Source organism: Pieris napi, chromosome 1, assembly GCF_905475465.1.
Source record: "Pieris napi chromosome 1, ilPieNapi1.2, whole genome shotgun sequence".
Lineage (NCBI taxonomy): Eukaryota > Metazoa > Arthropoda > Insecta > Lepidoptera > Pieridae > Pieris > Pieris napi.
Window position 1 is genome coordinate 11,649,848 of NC_062234.1, and position 17,293 is coordinate 11,667,140.

The window sequence follows — 17,293 nt, forward strand, 5'->3', positions numbered from 1 at the left end:
CCTTTATATATTGTAATAGTTTACAATTTGCAATCAGAAATCTTTTCTAAAGTGAAATAACAAAACTTTTGGTTTAATACGGTTTGAATTTGCGCCTTAGAAATGATAATTTATTAACTTAGGGTTGGAAAATGTTTTAAAGAAGGCACTTTAGACTTGATAATTAACGGAGACAGACAATCATTGGTAATTGTCCATTCACGTTTAATTCTGCCCGACGGAACATCGAAAACCATAAAGTTTACGACGCTTTCAAATTGCAGGACGCTCGCCTTAACTTTCGAAAAAGAAATTTTTAAAACTAGAATTTCTCTGAGCTTCGAGTTATTTTACTTTATTACTCCCTTCCTTATCAGCTGTCCCGGTTTACGGCGTAATTAATTTGCTTATACGACATGGTAAGACTGATATTTTTTCCTCTAAGTGACCGAGCTTAATTCTGTTAACTTTATTATCAAGCAAATTAACTATAATTATGTTTCGTAGACTAATAAGGCCAAAATACAGCTCGGGACTCAACGTTTTATTTCTTTTTTATTGTACAACGACAGAGATTTGTTAAGCTTTAAGTTTCACAATCATGACCCCTAACGTAATGCAAGAGAACCTATTATGGGTTGGAAATTCAACTCTATAGTTGTTGGTGTATTGGCAATGACCTTTAGAACTTTAATTTCGTTCAGCTGTAACCGGTTGGTCTACGAGAGACTTGTTTCTATGCTGTTAAATCGATCTAATCTCATGTATTTCATGTTACCGTATTATTAGATTTAACTACATATTGCTCGGAATAATCGAAACTCATTTGACTGTACGTGAAATTGTTCGTGTATAGTAAACGTTCTCTCGATTTGTCTAGCGATCTTTTTAAAGTTTTGCTGTTATACTTTTTTTTTCTAAACATAACGAACCTCCGCAGCGAGCGAAATCTCAAAAACTTTCCGTGCTCTGAAAACTTTTCCACTGATATTCACTCGCTCCGGTAATCGTGTTAGCCGTTTAACTTGTGGACAGATCCTTTTATACAATTAGCTTCTTATTCAATTGGAAAAAAACTTGCGTTTAGCAAAGTTTGACTGGCAAAAGGTTGTCCTCGGAACTTTTTCTATTATTCAGAAATGGCGTATAAAAAGAATTAGATAACTCCACGCCGTGATTCACTGCGGAATAAAATATTAGCTCCGCTGTCATCATAGATCGACAAAATTGAATTTTAAGTTTCTTACATGTTCCATAGTCAAATGCGACATTCAAATATACGAAAACGAGTGTCTGAAGTAAAATACCCTTTATATTTCGGTCAGGTACAGACTTAAAAGAAAGTCAATACAAAATTCTTTGCACCTGGCTCCGGTAGCGTGTTGGGAGTTAAGCATTCCTGTTTAACTTAAAATTTAAACACATTGCAACTAACTACGAAAAATCCGCGCAATTCCCGCGAGACTGGTTCCGTCCATATTTCACGAACTCGGTAATACACTGGAGGATTTGCCGGCGGAGAGTACCTAATCCTTACTTATTAGTTTTAGCAAAGCGCTTTGGACTTCTCCGTTCTCTTTATCAGTAGGAGCTTTTACGTAAATTGTATATTATTCGCTCCAAAAACAACGGCTGTAGCGGCGTTACTGGATGTATCGTTTGCAAATAAGTTACTACCGTTGAATATATTTAATTTCCAATGGAACCCCAAGTTTGAGTGCGGTACTTGGATGATTTACATCGCGAGTAGCGTGACTTCGAGAACGAAGCGAATCCCTCGAATGCCAGTGAAATTAATCACCCGCTTCGAATTTCCCCTTCCGAGCCACGTTCACTCGAAATTCCCTTGAAAAAGAAACGCTTTTTTACACAAAGCAGATAAGTCCGACATCTGGTTAAGTTTTACAGCTGACTTCAACTTTAAACGTTTTGGATGAAATACGTAATCTATACTGAAAAGTTTTTTAATTATTCGAATATCTCATATATTGTAAAATATATATAAAATAAAAATAAATCAGTGGCGCTACAACCTTTTTAGGTCTGGGCCTCAGATTTCTGAATCTGTTTCATGATCATTTGTCTTACAGGCAAATAGATGATCAGCCTCCTGTTCCTGACATACGCCGTCGACTTTTTGGGTCTAAGGCGAGCCGGTTTCCTCACGATGTTTTCCTTCACCGTTCGTGCGAATGTTAAATGCGCACATAGAAAGTCGATTGGTGCACAGTCGAGATCGAACCTACGACCTTATGTTTATCACTATTGTAAAATATATACAAGAATAAATTCTTAACCTTACTATAGCTGGAGTCCATATGGTCAGTGCTTTTCGGTGATACTTAGTGAAAGCGAACAAAGCAACATCCTTTTCAGTTGTAATATAGAAAAGTTTTGAAATTGTAAATTGAAAAAAGAACTGTGTATATAATTGTTTATAGTGCATATCTAAAGTAGTCTCATTAAACATGCAAGAAAATCTCAGTAAGGATAGATTGAAAAATTAATAATTCAAACATGGTAAATTGTTTTGCAGCGCTTAAAGTTACTTGGTTAATTCCTCTGGATAAATCTTTAATGTAATCCAATTTATTTCTCGGTTAGCTCAAAAATAAACCTTCGGAACTCGGATAAAGTTCCTAATTGACCGATTGAGAAAGAAAATAAAGGATTAGCTACTGAAATAATATTGTTTCCATCAGCGCCTTACAGATCTAAAGTAACCTTTCGAGATACAAATAAAAACTGTCAATATTCATTTACGAAGTATATCTTCACCTGTTTTTCTACGAGTCTCAAATATAAAATAAGAATAGCAAGAATCGTCGTGCAAGATAATATTTCTTCACGTCATTATGCAAAGTATGGCATACCTAAAAAAGTTTATATCAACTAATATATGTACCTTATCTTCTTTCAAATTGGTATATTCCGAAACTTGTTTCCATTTTAATGAATACAATCAGTTCCAGTGATTAAAGAACACACTTCTACACATAGATAAATTATGTTGTTTGTATTTGAATATTCATTTTTAATTACTTCGCTCATTAGCACTGGATTTGTGTTATCTATTTCGGGACTTAAAGGGCAATTTGTTAGACTTTTTATGTCCCCTATTTACTTAGGGAGGAAGCAGATGTAATTGTATTATTTGCTCTTAATTTGCGTCATGTTTCAGCTATTTAAATCGTTATTTACGGATATAATAGGCGGTTCAAATAAGCTATTATTAACCGAAACTAAATTATCTAATAACATATTTTTATTATAGCTAGACTTATTTAAGAATAGTGAAGCAAATGTACATTTGATATATGGCTATAGGGGCACTATTGGGTACCAATAGCTCCCCAAAGAACTCAAGAAAATATCCATCAATATCGACGTCATTCAAAAGTTATGGAAGACACATAAAAACAAAATTGAGAACATCCTTTTAGGAAGAGTAATAAAATTTCCTTTCGCTTGTGTAAGTGAAATGCTCGAGATTTATATTTGATTTAAGATTACATGCTTTACTTTTCAGTTGTGATTTTAAAACTGTTTTTATAAAGTGATTAAAATCTAAAGATTTGAATTAATTAAGAAGTACCACTGCGCGCTGCTCTTCGCACCGTCACGTTACTAAAAAGCAACACAATTCGGATACCGTATTACCGTTTTAAAGCCCGTACAAACTAAAGCATATGCATTTAAAATATCCAACGTACAGACAGGTTCCAAATACATTTAATATTTACGTGACAACATATTTATTACCAGTTCGAATTAATTAAGCCGGGTATTAATAAAAATAAAACCTAAAAATCGTTTTTGCCATCCGAAAAGGCGAGCTACAGAAATAAAAATGCATCCGTTTTATCGTATGCTTAGTGTCACCTTAATCAAGCTGACGTTCCTATTAAATCAATAACTTAACCGGTCTCAGACCGGATAAGGATCTACATCTCGGGTATTTTAAGATTTATATTTAATTTTGAGAGATGCATAAATTTAATAAATTCGAGTTCAGAAAAAAATTCAAAAAATATCGTGAAAGAGATTATGCTGTATAATTGTTCGCAATCAAAAGATAACCCCGATAAGTGTGATAAGTAAATTTACATAAATTGGGTTTTTTTTAGTTTATTAACAAATATTAATTGCCTTTAGAATCAGTCGCAACTGAACGTTTATTATGTTTCATGATAAAAAAACTATTTAAAAATATTTTTAATTAATTAAAATAATGAGGTTTTTCGGTAACATGGAGCAGTTAGAAAAGGCAAAATTTGAATAGCCTGTTAATTTATTTCCGCGTCAGTTAACTAAATTTTGGGCAACTTTTGAATGTCGTTTGTATAAAGCCAACTCGAGTGAGGCTCATATTTTAAAACCGAAAATTCATTCCACTCCGCGTTGAGAAATGACTTTTAAACGTTTAAAAAAAGTAAATGTTGAATTCACGAGCAAACTCGGAGATATGTAGATCAGATGCTGACGATTTATGAAGAAAGCCGAGCGAAATATGGCTCCGTCTCGACAAACACATTCAAACTTTTTTTACCGTCTCCCCCTTTTTTGATGAAAGATGCAAATAGATGTGACGAGAGCGTTTGTACCTGATGAATTGAAAGTTCTTTTCGAAATGCTCGAGGTAATTTTATGTCGTCAGCCGTTCTCCTGCATATTCATTCAGCATTCATAAAAATTGAATTAAATTTCTTTCAAATCACATTTTCAATAGAAATTTGAAACTTGCATACTTACTTCGTATGTGTTGGTAGATTTTAAATGTTTATCATCGTAGTTACGTGTGTCTTTTAATATAATAAACACACTTTCTCATAAATGTATAACCAATGGAATAACTTAGCCATCGATTAAGAATTACGATTGAACCGTTTGAAGTTAATTAAGACTGGCAAGATTTAATTAAGTTGCAGCCATAATCTGCGAAGCCAGTAAGCCATCAAGATACGGTAAATCGAATAGTTCAGAAAGTTAGTCGTTACTGGTAATACCAATATTTGCTAGCCTCCCCCGGGATCTGTCTACGTTTCGGTGAACAAACATTTTCCGACACACTCTTTGAATACATCCTTCGTTCCGCTCCGGAGAGCCATAATAGTGTTAAGTTTGTGGTAATATTTTGTTTGATTTTATGATAATGCTCTGCATGACAAATATTTAAACTTTTAAAATGCTGAACCATTCTGAGACGCTTATTATATTTATTACTTTTAATATCTACTTGAACTTCTATTCGAAGTTTATGTAGTGTACTCGATCGAGATCTTGGATGAAAATATAAAACATTTTGAGAGCGAGTGAGCTGACGCCATAAAGATCCTTTTCAAGATAGTTACGGCATAAAATATAGGATAGTTTCTCATCTATAATACATTTGAAGTGATCTGTAATGAAATTCATCGGCATTACGATCGCTTAAATGAACGTAAAGTGCTCACTCCATCCTTCGTCGTTACGAGCGCACACGTAGTTTTTATTAAGCGCATGTGAGCTATAAATTTTACATTTACAGCGTTGAAAACTCGACCACTTTGTTGGTAGGCTATAAAAAGTTCAATTCGTAACAAAGTACAGGATCGCTTTAGCCGAATCGCATCTGCGTCCGTTTTCCTACCAACTTATTGATTGGCTGCATCTGGCGGATCGTTCGCGTATGCTAGACGTATACGTCATTTCACATCAAAATATTCGAGTGGAATCGAAACTGTCCCAAGGGGCTGGCAACTTTTCCATTCGAGATTCGAACTCCGACTTCGAGATTCGTTTTGAATATCAACTGCGTTCCGTTCTTTACCGTCGCTCCCGTTTCCTGGCACGAGTCACGCAAGATGATAACGCTAATCAGTGTTGATTGTGTCGTTGCGAATAGTTCGAACAGGTCACTTGACGGTCCCGAGGGGAGCTGCTGAATAAAATAGTGTGAGATAACATCGGTATCTACTTCGTAATTCGACTCATTTCCCATACCGGATTGCGTGGATAACAAAAGTTCTGACTTCCCTTGGAAATGAAAGAAACGGCCCTCTTGTCGAGTGGCGTTCCGATACCTTTGATCAAACAAGCAAACTCGAAATTAACTCGAAAACAAAGACAGTTGTGAGTATTTGTTCGAGTCGAGTTACTTATTCAAAGTTTAATTAAGAAGAGCGATGAAAGATTGAATATTTATTACTTGCGTTTAATTAAATCGTCTAAAAGTGATATCAAGTAAATCATCGCTCACGTATCCCTTCGTAATAGCGTCATTACAGTAATTGGTTCGGTACCTTCCCCATTGATGGCTTCAATTTCTTTTTCGATCTTTCCCCTATTGTTGACTCCGAGTCAGCATATCAAACAATTTACTTACGTCGTCTATGATTTCTTTTATCCTTCTCTCGGAATCCCTCGTTCCGTAGATGAGAAGATATTGAATTTTGAAACATAAGGTTTCTTTTTTCGCCCGCCATGATCCGAGCGTATTTACAGTACACTGTGTAAACATAAAGAAGCGAGTGGCCTATTCAGTAAATTGGTGTGCCGCTTTTGGCGAAATTCGTTTAGAGATTAAAAGGAATCAGGCGTTCTTAAAACATTTTCAGAGACAAGAGGCATTAAGAAATAAACCTATACAGTAAAGCTCTTTACATAATGCGTTTATAATTATATGCTTATGTGTTTCTTGGTTCGTGACAGTTACGGGTAAGCCGTTGTGATCACGATAATGGCTTTCTGACCGTGCTCAAACGAGAATCGAATGGAGACCAGCTGAGTGAGTAATGAAGCTGGCGATGATGATGCTTATTATGTATGTAATTAAATCCGTAGTGTTAAATGTCCGTGCGTAATTAGCGGTGCGGAGGCGATTCGGGCTCGCTGCTCGATCGATTGCACGGTTAAACCGGAATAAAATGTAATTATTTGAACAAGCTTAGCTCGATTTCGCTCTACTTAGCATAAGTATAACGAGTGACAATCCTAAAACTTAAATTATACTTATTACAGTCGTTTCCTTCTGTATAATTTCATTTTAACAAGGTTAATTTCATAGTAACTGCTTGCCTACAGCGTTTCAAACAACGTTACTCCTCCTAAACACCATTTATGCGGCATATTAGGTGATAGGTAAAGCGTGACACATCCAAAATACTTCACGTGTTTCGAGGAGTGGGGCTATATACATTACCGGAATAACAGATTTGGTCGTAATTTGTTCCGACAGATTTAATAACTTTAAATTTGAAGCAAGAAGTCCCGTTACCAATAAGATACTCTTAGGAAAATTGTGAACAGGCTTATAACGGATAAGTCTGCGCCCTATTAGGGATTACATAGGTCTGTGTAGCATTTGTAAGATCGCAACATGGATACCAAGACTTCAACGATCTAACTAATATTGTGAAACTGAATTTTTCTACAGTTATTTTCGAAAGCTACAATATCCATGAGAAAGAGGTTGTTCATACAGATCCGCAGACGGAAGCTAGTTAAAATAAAAGCCTTATTTTTGTAATTAAGATTCACTGGTGCTTTAAAAGTAGGTTAATGTTTACGCCTTAAGCGTGATTCCGGTCACGGCTAAATAGTTGTACTAATATTGATGCGTCTCAATATTGCTTTCATCCTGTGGGTGGGTCGAGGGTGCTAATTGCCTGGGAAGAGCAACGATTTTTCGAAATACATAAATTGGCTATTTCATTCTTATACTAAAAAAACTTTAGAGGTGTCAAGGGACACCCGGATGGAACGAAATTCCTTTCGATTAATTTATATGTTAATTGGTATCATAACAGTATGATAGATTTTCTCGACACCAAACCTTGACGAAAAAAAAAAAGCCAACATCACGAGGTGTTCCCAGGCGGTCACCCATCCAAGTACCTACTGACCTCGCCCGACGTTGCTTAACTTCGGTGATCGGACGAGAACCGGTGTATTCAACGTGGTATGGACGTTGGCGATAGCTAAATCGAAATGTAAAATATAACAACTATAGCAAAAAAGGGTCGTGACAACTTTTCGTAAGAATTTTTTCCGTCTAGCCCCCTTTCACAACGCGCGATAAGGAACTTCGTTCCAAAAGTATTTATTAATAAACGTACTACAATAGGTTTGTTTATCCCGCTTATATAATTACAAAGTGACTCAAGAGCGATAAGGACCTCTATATATATGGAAAATTTTAAGTACAACGATAGGACGTCTTTAGAATCGGTAGTAAACAGATTCTTAGGAATTATAAAGATAAAGAATTATGCTTGTTTGTGGACTAATATCACGCGCATGGTAATATTAAAGTAATCATGTTCTAGTTAAGTCGAACGCAACTTTCCCATGCAAGATGCAGTGGTTAGATCCGTTAGGGCAAGTATAGTGCTTTATGAGTTACGGAAAATTATGCGTTTTTTGTTCCCAGCGAGTATGATGTCAGTATAATTATATCAGCTGCTTGTAACTGCTATTTTCCAGGTATATCGAATGCAATGTGTTCTAAGTATTTTATCGGATTACTTAAGCAACTTTGTCTTTGCTGGATCGGTGAAATTATGCCCGTCTGGTTTGGTACTTGTTAATACTCGTGTGTGCGTTATCTTAACATTCATATACATAACTCATACCATAACAAATAGTGTAAAACTTTAATATAGGTATAGCTAAATCAATTATTTAAATTTTTGTATCTAATACGATTATATCTAGGATATACTGCTTTCGTTAGCAGCTTCAGAGATCATCAGTTTCTTAACATAATTTACGAATTCAGCGAGGAAAATGTATGTTATTTACAATTGATATAACTATATCTCTCTATTAAATATTTATTACACCAATACGAATATAATGTGTTTAGAAACATTCGAATTTATGTTCTGATTACATTTACGTATTACAATTGCGTGGCTCGTACACGTGGAGTCTATATTTATTTCTAGCCTAGAAATTTTGGATAATAGTTTCGTTACTCGTATGAATTATCGTGATTGACAGAGCTTTTACGGTGAAAATATATGTATTATACCTTAGTAAGTGCTATGATTTAGGTTGGTATTTAAAGCTTTATAAGATTTATTTTCACCATAATACAGAAGAGAAACTGGATTCAATATAAAGCATTTTATACTAACATTAATTTAAGTTTAAGATAGTTAACTGAATCATATTTGATTTCTTAAATGTTACTAATGCATTTCACTTTTTGTTTAATTAATACTAATTGCAAAGTATTTTATTCCTGTGGGTCCAGAAAAATGTCACAAAGTCACATTAAGTTGTCATTCATAGTACATTAACCTGTTGCAAAATTTAGGTTCAGTCTAAAATATGTATTTTAAGTAATAATCACTATAATACTAATAACTAGGGAGGTATATACATTAGTTTGCGTCTGTTTCATTGATTTCTTTTAAAGTATACAATTTAGTTCAAACTTGCGTGCGCAATAATATTGTAAACCTGACAGTAAAACCTGTCCGTTCTACGGCTTAAAGTTAACTTTAAATACAGTATAAACTTAGAGCTAGTACTTTTGATGTATCGCTTTATTAATTAATAAGCTAACTAGTATAGAAATAAGGAATATATGTCTCTATTAATAAGTTTGTTTACAACTTGGCGTACGTGCAAATGTTGATAGACGCTGAGACGCCAATAGTTTATTGCGTACATGCGACACTTAGAGATATAGTAAAATATCTAGTGGAGTGGATTACATCTGAAGTCCTGTAATCGCAGCATACGTTTTGGCTTAAGCTTAACCTTTTCCGTCTCCCAAACTGAAGTTTTCTGCGATAAATCCTTTGAGCGGACGCATTCTACTGAACAGAATACATACATTTTTGTTTTGCTCTTTAGAAGTTGCATTTAAATCGATTAAAAAATATTCCATACGCCTTTGAACCAAATCAAACAATAGAAGATGTTTACCACTAAAACAAATTACTCAAATTTCAAAATTAACAAAACCCTTCTATAGATACCATTAGTCAAATATCAATGTATATCTGTAATATACTTAAGAATATTTGCTATAGAAATTGTCTTAATAGTTTACTTAGAATATAATGTAATGGCGTTTTGCTTCTAATATTTTATGTAAATAAGTAGTTTAATATAATACAAAATGGACTTTAAACATTTCTTGTGTGTATTATAGATTGGTCATAAGTCGCTATTATGTGTACCTACTAGTAGTAACCCTAAATCACCCGTTGACATATTTATAGTCTTAAAATAGTGACTACGCAGTGCCCCACTGACCCAAATTATTGTAAATAGTATTTTTAATAAATTTGCATTCAATACAGGATTCCAGAATATTGATATGAGTCATAATGAATTAATTATAACTTTCATTTGTTATTTAAGTGTGATGAGGCATCTGTTTCACTAAAATTAACTTAAAAATAAATAAGTAATCTTAACTTTTGTACTTTTGAGCGCAATCACATATTTTTATTTTATTTATTTAAAAAAAACACAATCCTGTCCTACAGGTGACCTTAATCGACGAGAACGCATAACCAGTTAAACAAAATTATACACGAATCAAAACAAACAATAGATTAATTCCAAAAAAGATTACAATAAAAAAACACTAACTACTACAAATAAAAATAAAAGAACTTTTGTCAGTTCACTCGACGGGCAATAAAAACAAGTGCGTTAACCTTTGTAATCCGTACAAAAGTAATACAGCGAATATGTAAAGGTGTGATCTATTAATGAAATTAACACTTTAAAGCCGGTACAGTGGTTATTGGACAGCGTCTGAAAAGAGACTTCAATACTTGAAACATATTAAACAAATCAAATACAAGAGTACAATAATCAAGACTACGTTATTGGCTACAGCGTTTCTTCAAGCGTATATCGTGGTGAAAGTAATATTCGCCACTTAGCTTATTAATTAGTAAAAAATAGGTTCGTTCCAAACAAGTTCGATAACTTTTAAAACTGCATTCTTTCCCTAGGATACTGATTCTAAAAATATAAATGACTCAAAAATTTTGACCTTCGACCATTCTGGGGCACCATTATTGAACCCATAAGCACTATTACCATGCATAGATACTATATACATATAATGCATAATAACAGTTGTATCTGTTACATCATTACACGCGCAGCACTGCGCCGGTATTAATAAACGAGCACGTGTTAGATAGACGTTCACGTTTGTTGGGGCCAGGGCATGCGCATGGGCGGAAGCGGGTGACACTGAACGGATTTCATCAGGTTTTCAGTCATTTAGTAGATATTCTATCGCTGAACGTGAAGGACTCTAAATGTACAATCAAGAAGTTTTATTAAAATAATGTAATATACGACTATTTGGTTTAGAACAAGTTGTATCGGTGATTTCATTTGTTTTCACATTCTTGAATGGACTTCATCTAATGTAGTATACAAAAAGTACGAAATAAAATGGTTAAGATTTATGGTTTTAGACGCTTAACTACATACTCACACCATACCGTTAAAGACACGAACTCACTGTAATACAATATCTATTAACTAGAGATAGTAATATAAGCACAACTGAATGTGTAAGAAGGTTAAGGTTAAAAGAGATTCCTAGACACAGAAGCATAGACATAATAGATACTGAATTAAATTAGGTATTAGGAAATCGAAGTTAGAAAAAGAACTAACGAACAGTTTTTTTTCAATGTTGTTATTCAAGTCCCGATATTACGATTTCATATACCTATAAGTGTTTGCGAAGTAAGCGTGTGGTCCTCACCGCTATCAGCAAGTCCCTTATCTTCAAGTGCTGGTCCTTCACGAGGCCAAAGGCCTGCTATTGTAACGAGATAATTTTATTGACTCTGACAACTCCTTGATTGGACACTCATTTAATCAGCTCAAATATCGCTCGTATTGTCGAGTGCACAGATTTGGAACGAATACTAGTATCGGAGTCCTGCTGATACGCAATTTGCTTGTCCTGGATGAAATATAGCTAGTGACTTCCGTCCAGAGATACCTCTATATTTTAATGTATTTATATCATTAAAAGAGAATATAGTAACAATCAACGTACCTAGTAGTTAAATGCAATCTTCTTTTGTTTTTAAGTATACATAATATAATTAAAGATTTCTGTTATCGTTTCAGTTTTGAAGCAATAAACAATTCGACTGTTATGGAACATGGGAACCCTTACAAATAATATTTATCAACATAATTAACAACGACGAATATCAAATTGATTTGACTTATTATTGAAATAGGCAAATATTTGATAATGGCCTCTCTAATATTTACATATTCTGATAACGTTTCGTTCTAATTTCATATTTGATAACTTTATAATTAACGTTTGTATGTATTTTAAGTAAATTTATAACCAATATTAAATAATCCATCTAGTAAATTTTTGCGTCTAATTTTAGCTAGGAATTCCGCGTATAGCAGGGATTGTGGACCTCATTTGTTAACACGCTTAAACACTAGACTAAAGGTGGGAATCAAATCATAATAATTTATAATTTATGTAAGATGTAATATTAAACGTACGTATTATGAAGAGCTGATAAAAGTTAATACGTCAGTGATTCGTCAACGTAACATTGACGTTTCTTTGCCACGATAAAATATGAAACAATCCCGAAACAAACCAAATCAAACTGTAAAGTAAAATTTTCTAGAATTATAATGTGAAATGAAAGTAGAAAAGGCATTAAACACTTCATTTGATCGTATCAAAGTATCGTAATGTATTTAAGGCGCGCGCGCATTGCATGGTGCAAATATTTTTGGAACTCGACACGTGTGTATCGGAACGTGTATCGACGATGTTCATTGCGTGTTAGGTGCAATGTATGTATTTTTATAACCGAATACAACGCAATGTAGTGATAGATTTGTTTGCGCCTGCGCACGTGTTTACTTTCGATGATAGTACGCAGTACGTTATCAATGTTTGTTGCGCAATTCTCATGGTTTTGCGATTGTTACATAGTAAATATTGTTATAATATAATATATTTGTTATTTCCTTATATATTCAATTCTAAATAAGAATTCAACTAAAGGTTTATAATCAATGGTCATTACTATGTTCTCTATATAATATTTATGGGAAAAGTATCTAATAACACTTCTTGACCGCCATGATTTGTGGTATTCCTGATTGTATTTCCTACATGGTAGCATCAATAAAAACAAACAATTAATTAGCAATCATTTACCGTCCAATCACTGTCCAATTTGCCCTGATCTAATCCATCGTATGAGATATAACCTGATCGTCAGTTGTTTACAATAAATACATAATTCATACAAACGGGTTATATTTAACATAGCGATACGATCTACGCATTGTCAGGTTTTTTAACTAACAAGATAAGCATCCTCGGGTTTTCTTTGCGTTTTTTTTAACTTGACGTTTAATTCTAGTTAATTCTGCTTAGCTACTGATAAGCAAAAAAACTATGTACTTTTTGTACGTTTTGCATAACATATTTTTGTATATAATATATTCTAGTGACATAACGCGGATTTTGAAGAATTTTGTTTTAAGGTATTTTGTTATATATATATATATATTGATTGTCGTGTCTGCGCAGCGTACTGTTTATAATATTTGTAGTGACGAATTAAGTCATATTCACTTACCATACGAAAATTTTGTCCATGTGTATAAATACTGTTTTTGATAGAGTAATAACAAAAAGTAGCTCTAAACATTGACCTTATTCTATAGAATCTTAATAAGATACATCAAAATGGTTTTAGAAAGCTTTATTAATTAAATTAAATGTTATGGAGACTGTAAGTTTTAAAACAAGTTATACTACAGTTGTTTATTGCAATAATTTATCAGAAACGCTTAAACACGTTCAATTGAAATACATGTGTCTGCAATTGTTTTAATCCAGTCCTCGCTTCTTGCAAATAGTTTCGAAACCTGTTCTCGGATACTACCGTTTGCATTCTGATAACTAAGATGTTATTTATTTATAGGATTATGATAAATGTAATGTTTTATTTCTCTTGACAATCGGTAAATATTAGATATGTATCATGGTAGTTTGTTTTCTTTATGTCGTTTCACGTTCATAAACAAATCTACGTGTATATGATTTATGTGCTTTATCATTGAATAGTAAAAAATATAGAAGTATTGCCATATAAATACACAAGAAAATGTTAATACAGAATTATAAATATATATGTTACAGTTGAAGGCCTATTAATATCTATTAATACCAGTCAGTTACACCAAGTATTTGCAGAGAGATAAGCGCAAGGCAGGACGCTGCACAAATGTTTGTCCAAACAATATTTTCTCTAAGCCCCACTTGATGTCGACATCAAATTAAACAAGTTTCAAACCGACCGCTTTAAGAATTATCGCGATAACTCGTCGGTGTGATAAAGGACAATTTAATAGCTGTTTACGAAGAAGAGCGCATTAAAATTATTTATATTTATTATCTCTTGCAATATAATTTCAAAATGAGCTTAAAAAGTCAGTAAATTAAGTAAAGAAGTTAAGAATTCTATGAAATTATCGTCTTAGTGTACACATGAATATGTAATTTATGTGCACCGCCTCCGTGGTTGTCAAAGCATATAACCAAGAGAGTTCATTTCCCCGTACAATAATACTTTAACGTTTGATGGTACAGTAGGCTAATCACCTACTTCTATTTTACCCATTGAATAAACTGTCGCAGAAATGTCTGTACCATGACCCATGAATGGTTACGAGACTTTAGTATAGTATTTGTTTTATGATTCTTTTCTGACGAAGTGCTGGTAACTGAGAAAAAAATCTTAAGTACTTTAAGTATGCTCATTCAAATATAGGTAAAAACACAGCTATAAGTGGTCGGAAGTGCCATAAAAACATCAGGTACATGGTCAAATAATGGATGAAGAAAGGACCCCAAATTGTAGGTTTGCAAATCATACCACCTGACACCATTTGGACTTTTTGCATCTGAGTAATGAAAAAAACATCTGTTCAACAGTTGCGCATCATCTGTGCAAATAATCTGAATAGTTTTGATTGAAATAAGTAGAACATAGTATATGTTGTAGAAGTATATGTTGTTTTAAAAAAGGAATCAATAGATAACCAACATTCCACGACAAACAGATGTAAAAGCCAGATTGCTTTCCAACGAACGATGAGGGCAAAGTGAGGTAGCAAAAAAAATGAACCAACGAAAATGGTTTTTAAACGAAAACATAGTGGAGATAAGGCTGCGTTTTATTGTACCACAATATGGGGGCGAAAGAAAACACGAAAAAAAACACCTCACGCTGCTCGGGTATCGCATTACAACAAAAACTGGCTCTTCGAATCGGAGAAATGAATATGTGACTATACGAATATTAAGTTTTCGAAACCAAAACCGTGAAAAAAGGTCGTTTTGTGGTTAGGGTAATGTTTATTCACTATTGCCAGTGTAATTGGAGTATCTTCTATGGCTTGAACATTTCAATGAATGTTCTTAGCAAGTATGGGGACTGTTTGAATTTCGAATAAATTGTATTAGACTCTGTATTCTATGTGCAGTTTAGTGGCTCAAACGTATTCAAATTCTTATCGCCATATCTGACACAAAATCTAACAAATACAAAGTAAAAACGACAAATTACACTAGTCACTCCTAAACGTTTTACTGTAATAAAAATGACTATCAAAGTCAAGCTGCGTGGCACACAGCGATATGAATCTAATAGAATGATACATCATAACATCTGATATAAGTCTACCTGTCTTCATCAATAACATTTTTTGTACGATTTTGTCTTGTTTGATTGATGTCTGGAATACTTAAGAGACTCTTCCTGATGAATTTAAACGTGACACAGAACCGTAATTGTATTATCTTCGTCTGCCTTTGGAGCGTAACTCGAATCCCCTAAGTAACTTCGCTGACAGCAGGTAGTATTTGCGTACGTAAACCGACTCGATTCAAACCTCGCTATTAGGAAGATATTTTAAATTGCCAGGAGCTTGCATTCTTCCTCTTTTATGTATTAGACGATTTGGTTAGTACTTTTCTTATTTCACCCATCTTTAAATAAACTAAATGATAGTAGTATTTAAGTATAGTTTATATAATGCCCGTTGGCCGGCCAATTGTAAATAAATAATTTATTTCTTGGCGTCAAGTTACGCTTTCGTATTTTAAGCCATTTAAAACTCGTAATATTTTATTGGAATACACATTGAAATCAGTTTACAGATTTAAAAATATCTAAACGGGATCGAGAGACCGAAAATAAAAAATCTCGGTCGGGCAATCTCGATAAAATTGTATAAGTAAGAGGATTAAAAGATTTATGTATAAACCTCTTCAAAGGAGAATTTCGGGTGCTTCTATTTTATTTTGTTCGTCTGTACGTGCTCGCGCATAACTTAGCCGATCGTTTTAGGGCATTTATTTAGACTTGTGTTTTTGTATTTGCGATTATAGCTGGATATGTTATAAATTTTGTCAGGTTAACCAATTAATTTACGAGAGACCATAAACAAATACGAACATTTATTGGTTAAGGTAATGTTTATTCACTATTGCCAGTGTAATGGGATCTCCTATATCAATGAATGTTCTAAGCAAGTAAACTGTTTGAATTTCGAATAAATTGTATTAACTCTGTATTCTATGGGCTCCAAAAATCTAACTAATACAAAGTAAAAACGACAGCATTAGACAATTCACTCCCAGTTTTAAATTTGGAATTCGATATAACTGCGTCTAATGTATAATCTGTTCCGGTGTCTTTTTTTATAATCTCACATTTCAATTCGAATACAGCAAAGCAACTCGATACTAATTTGAGTTACAATCACATGCTGTTTGGGCATGCGCGTGAGCACGATTCTGGCTGAGGTCACCTCGTGATCTTTCTACTTCAATCCTATCTGATTATTGCTTACTTACCTTAAAGGGTCAATAGTTTGGTAAGCCTTGGCTAAAACAAAGTAATATTGAATAAAATAGGGGACTACTGTTTTATTATTATTTTCGTATATACAAAATAGTTGATTTCTAAAAACAAACCATACCTATAGTCTCATTATTTTAACCGGTTAGTTAAGCTATTTAGTAAATATTAAAATAAGATCTACATACATCAATTGAAAGATTACGCTGACCTAGTATGAAATTAATTAACCGTTAACTAATCGTCATTAATTAGAGACAATTTAAAGCTCGACTCTGAGTGAGTGTTATTATTTTATAAGCGAAGACAAAACGTAAATTGTAAACGGATTATTTCTGCATTTTCTCTGAATTTATTAAAAGAGCTAAAATTATATGACATTAGTATATGGAAAGGAATACTTGGGAAAC

The 17,293-nt window shown here is 33.6% G+C and overlaps 1 protein-coding gene and 1 non-coding gene across 2 annotated transcripts in view; one reads left to right on the forward strand and one right to left on the reverse strand.

Annotated features, from left to right (window-relative positions):
• Nucleotides 1-17,293, forward strand: part of LOC125063800 (transcription factor Sox-12-like) — a 75,210-nt gene that overhangs the window by 8,608 nt on the left and 49,309 nt on the right. The window lies entirely within an intron of this gene.
• On the reverse strand, nt 7,810-7,932 carry LOC125055503. The gene has a single exon (XR_007117915.1). It is a non-coding gene; the product is annotated as a 5S ribosomal RNA (ribosomal RNA).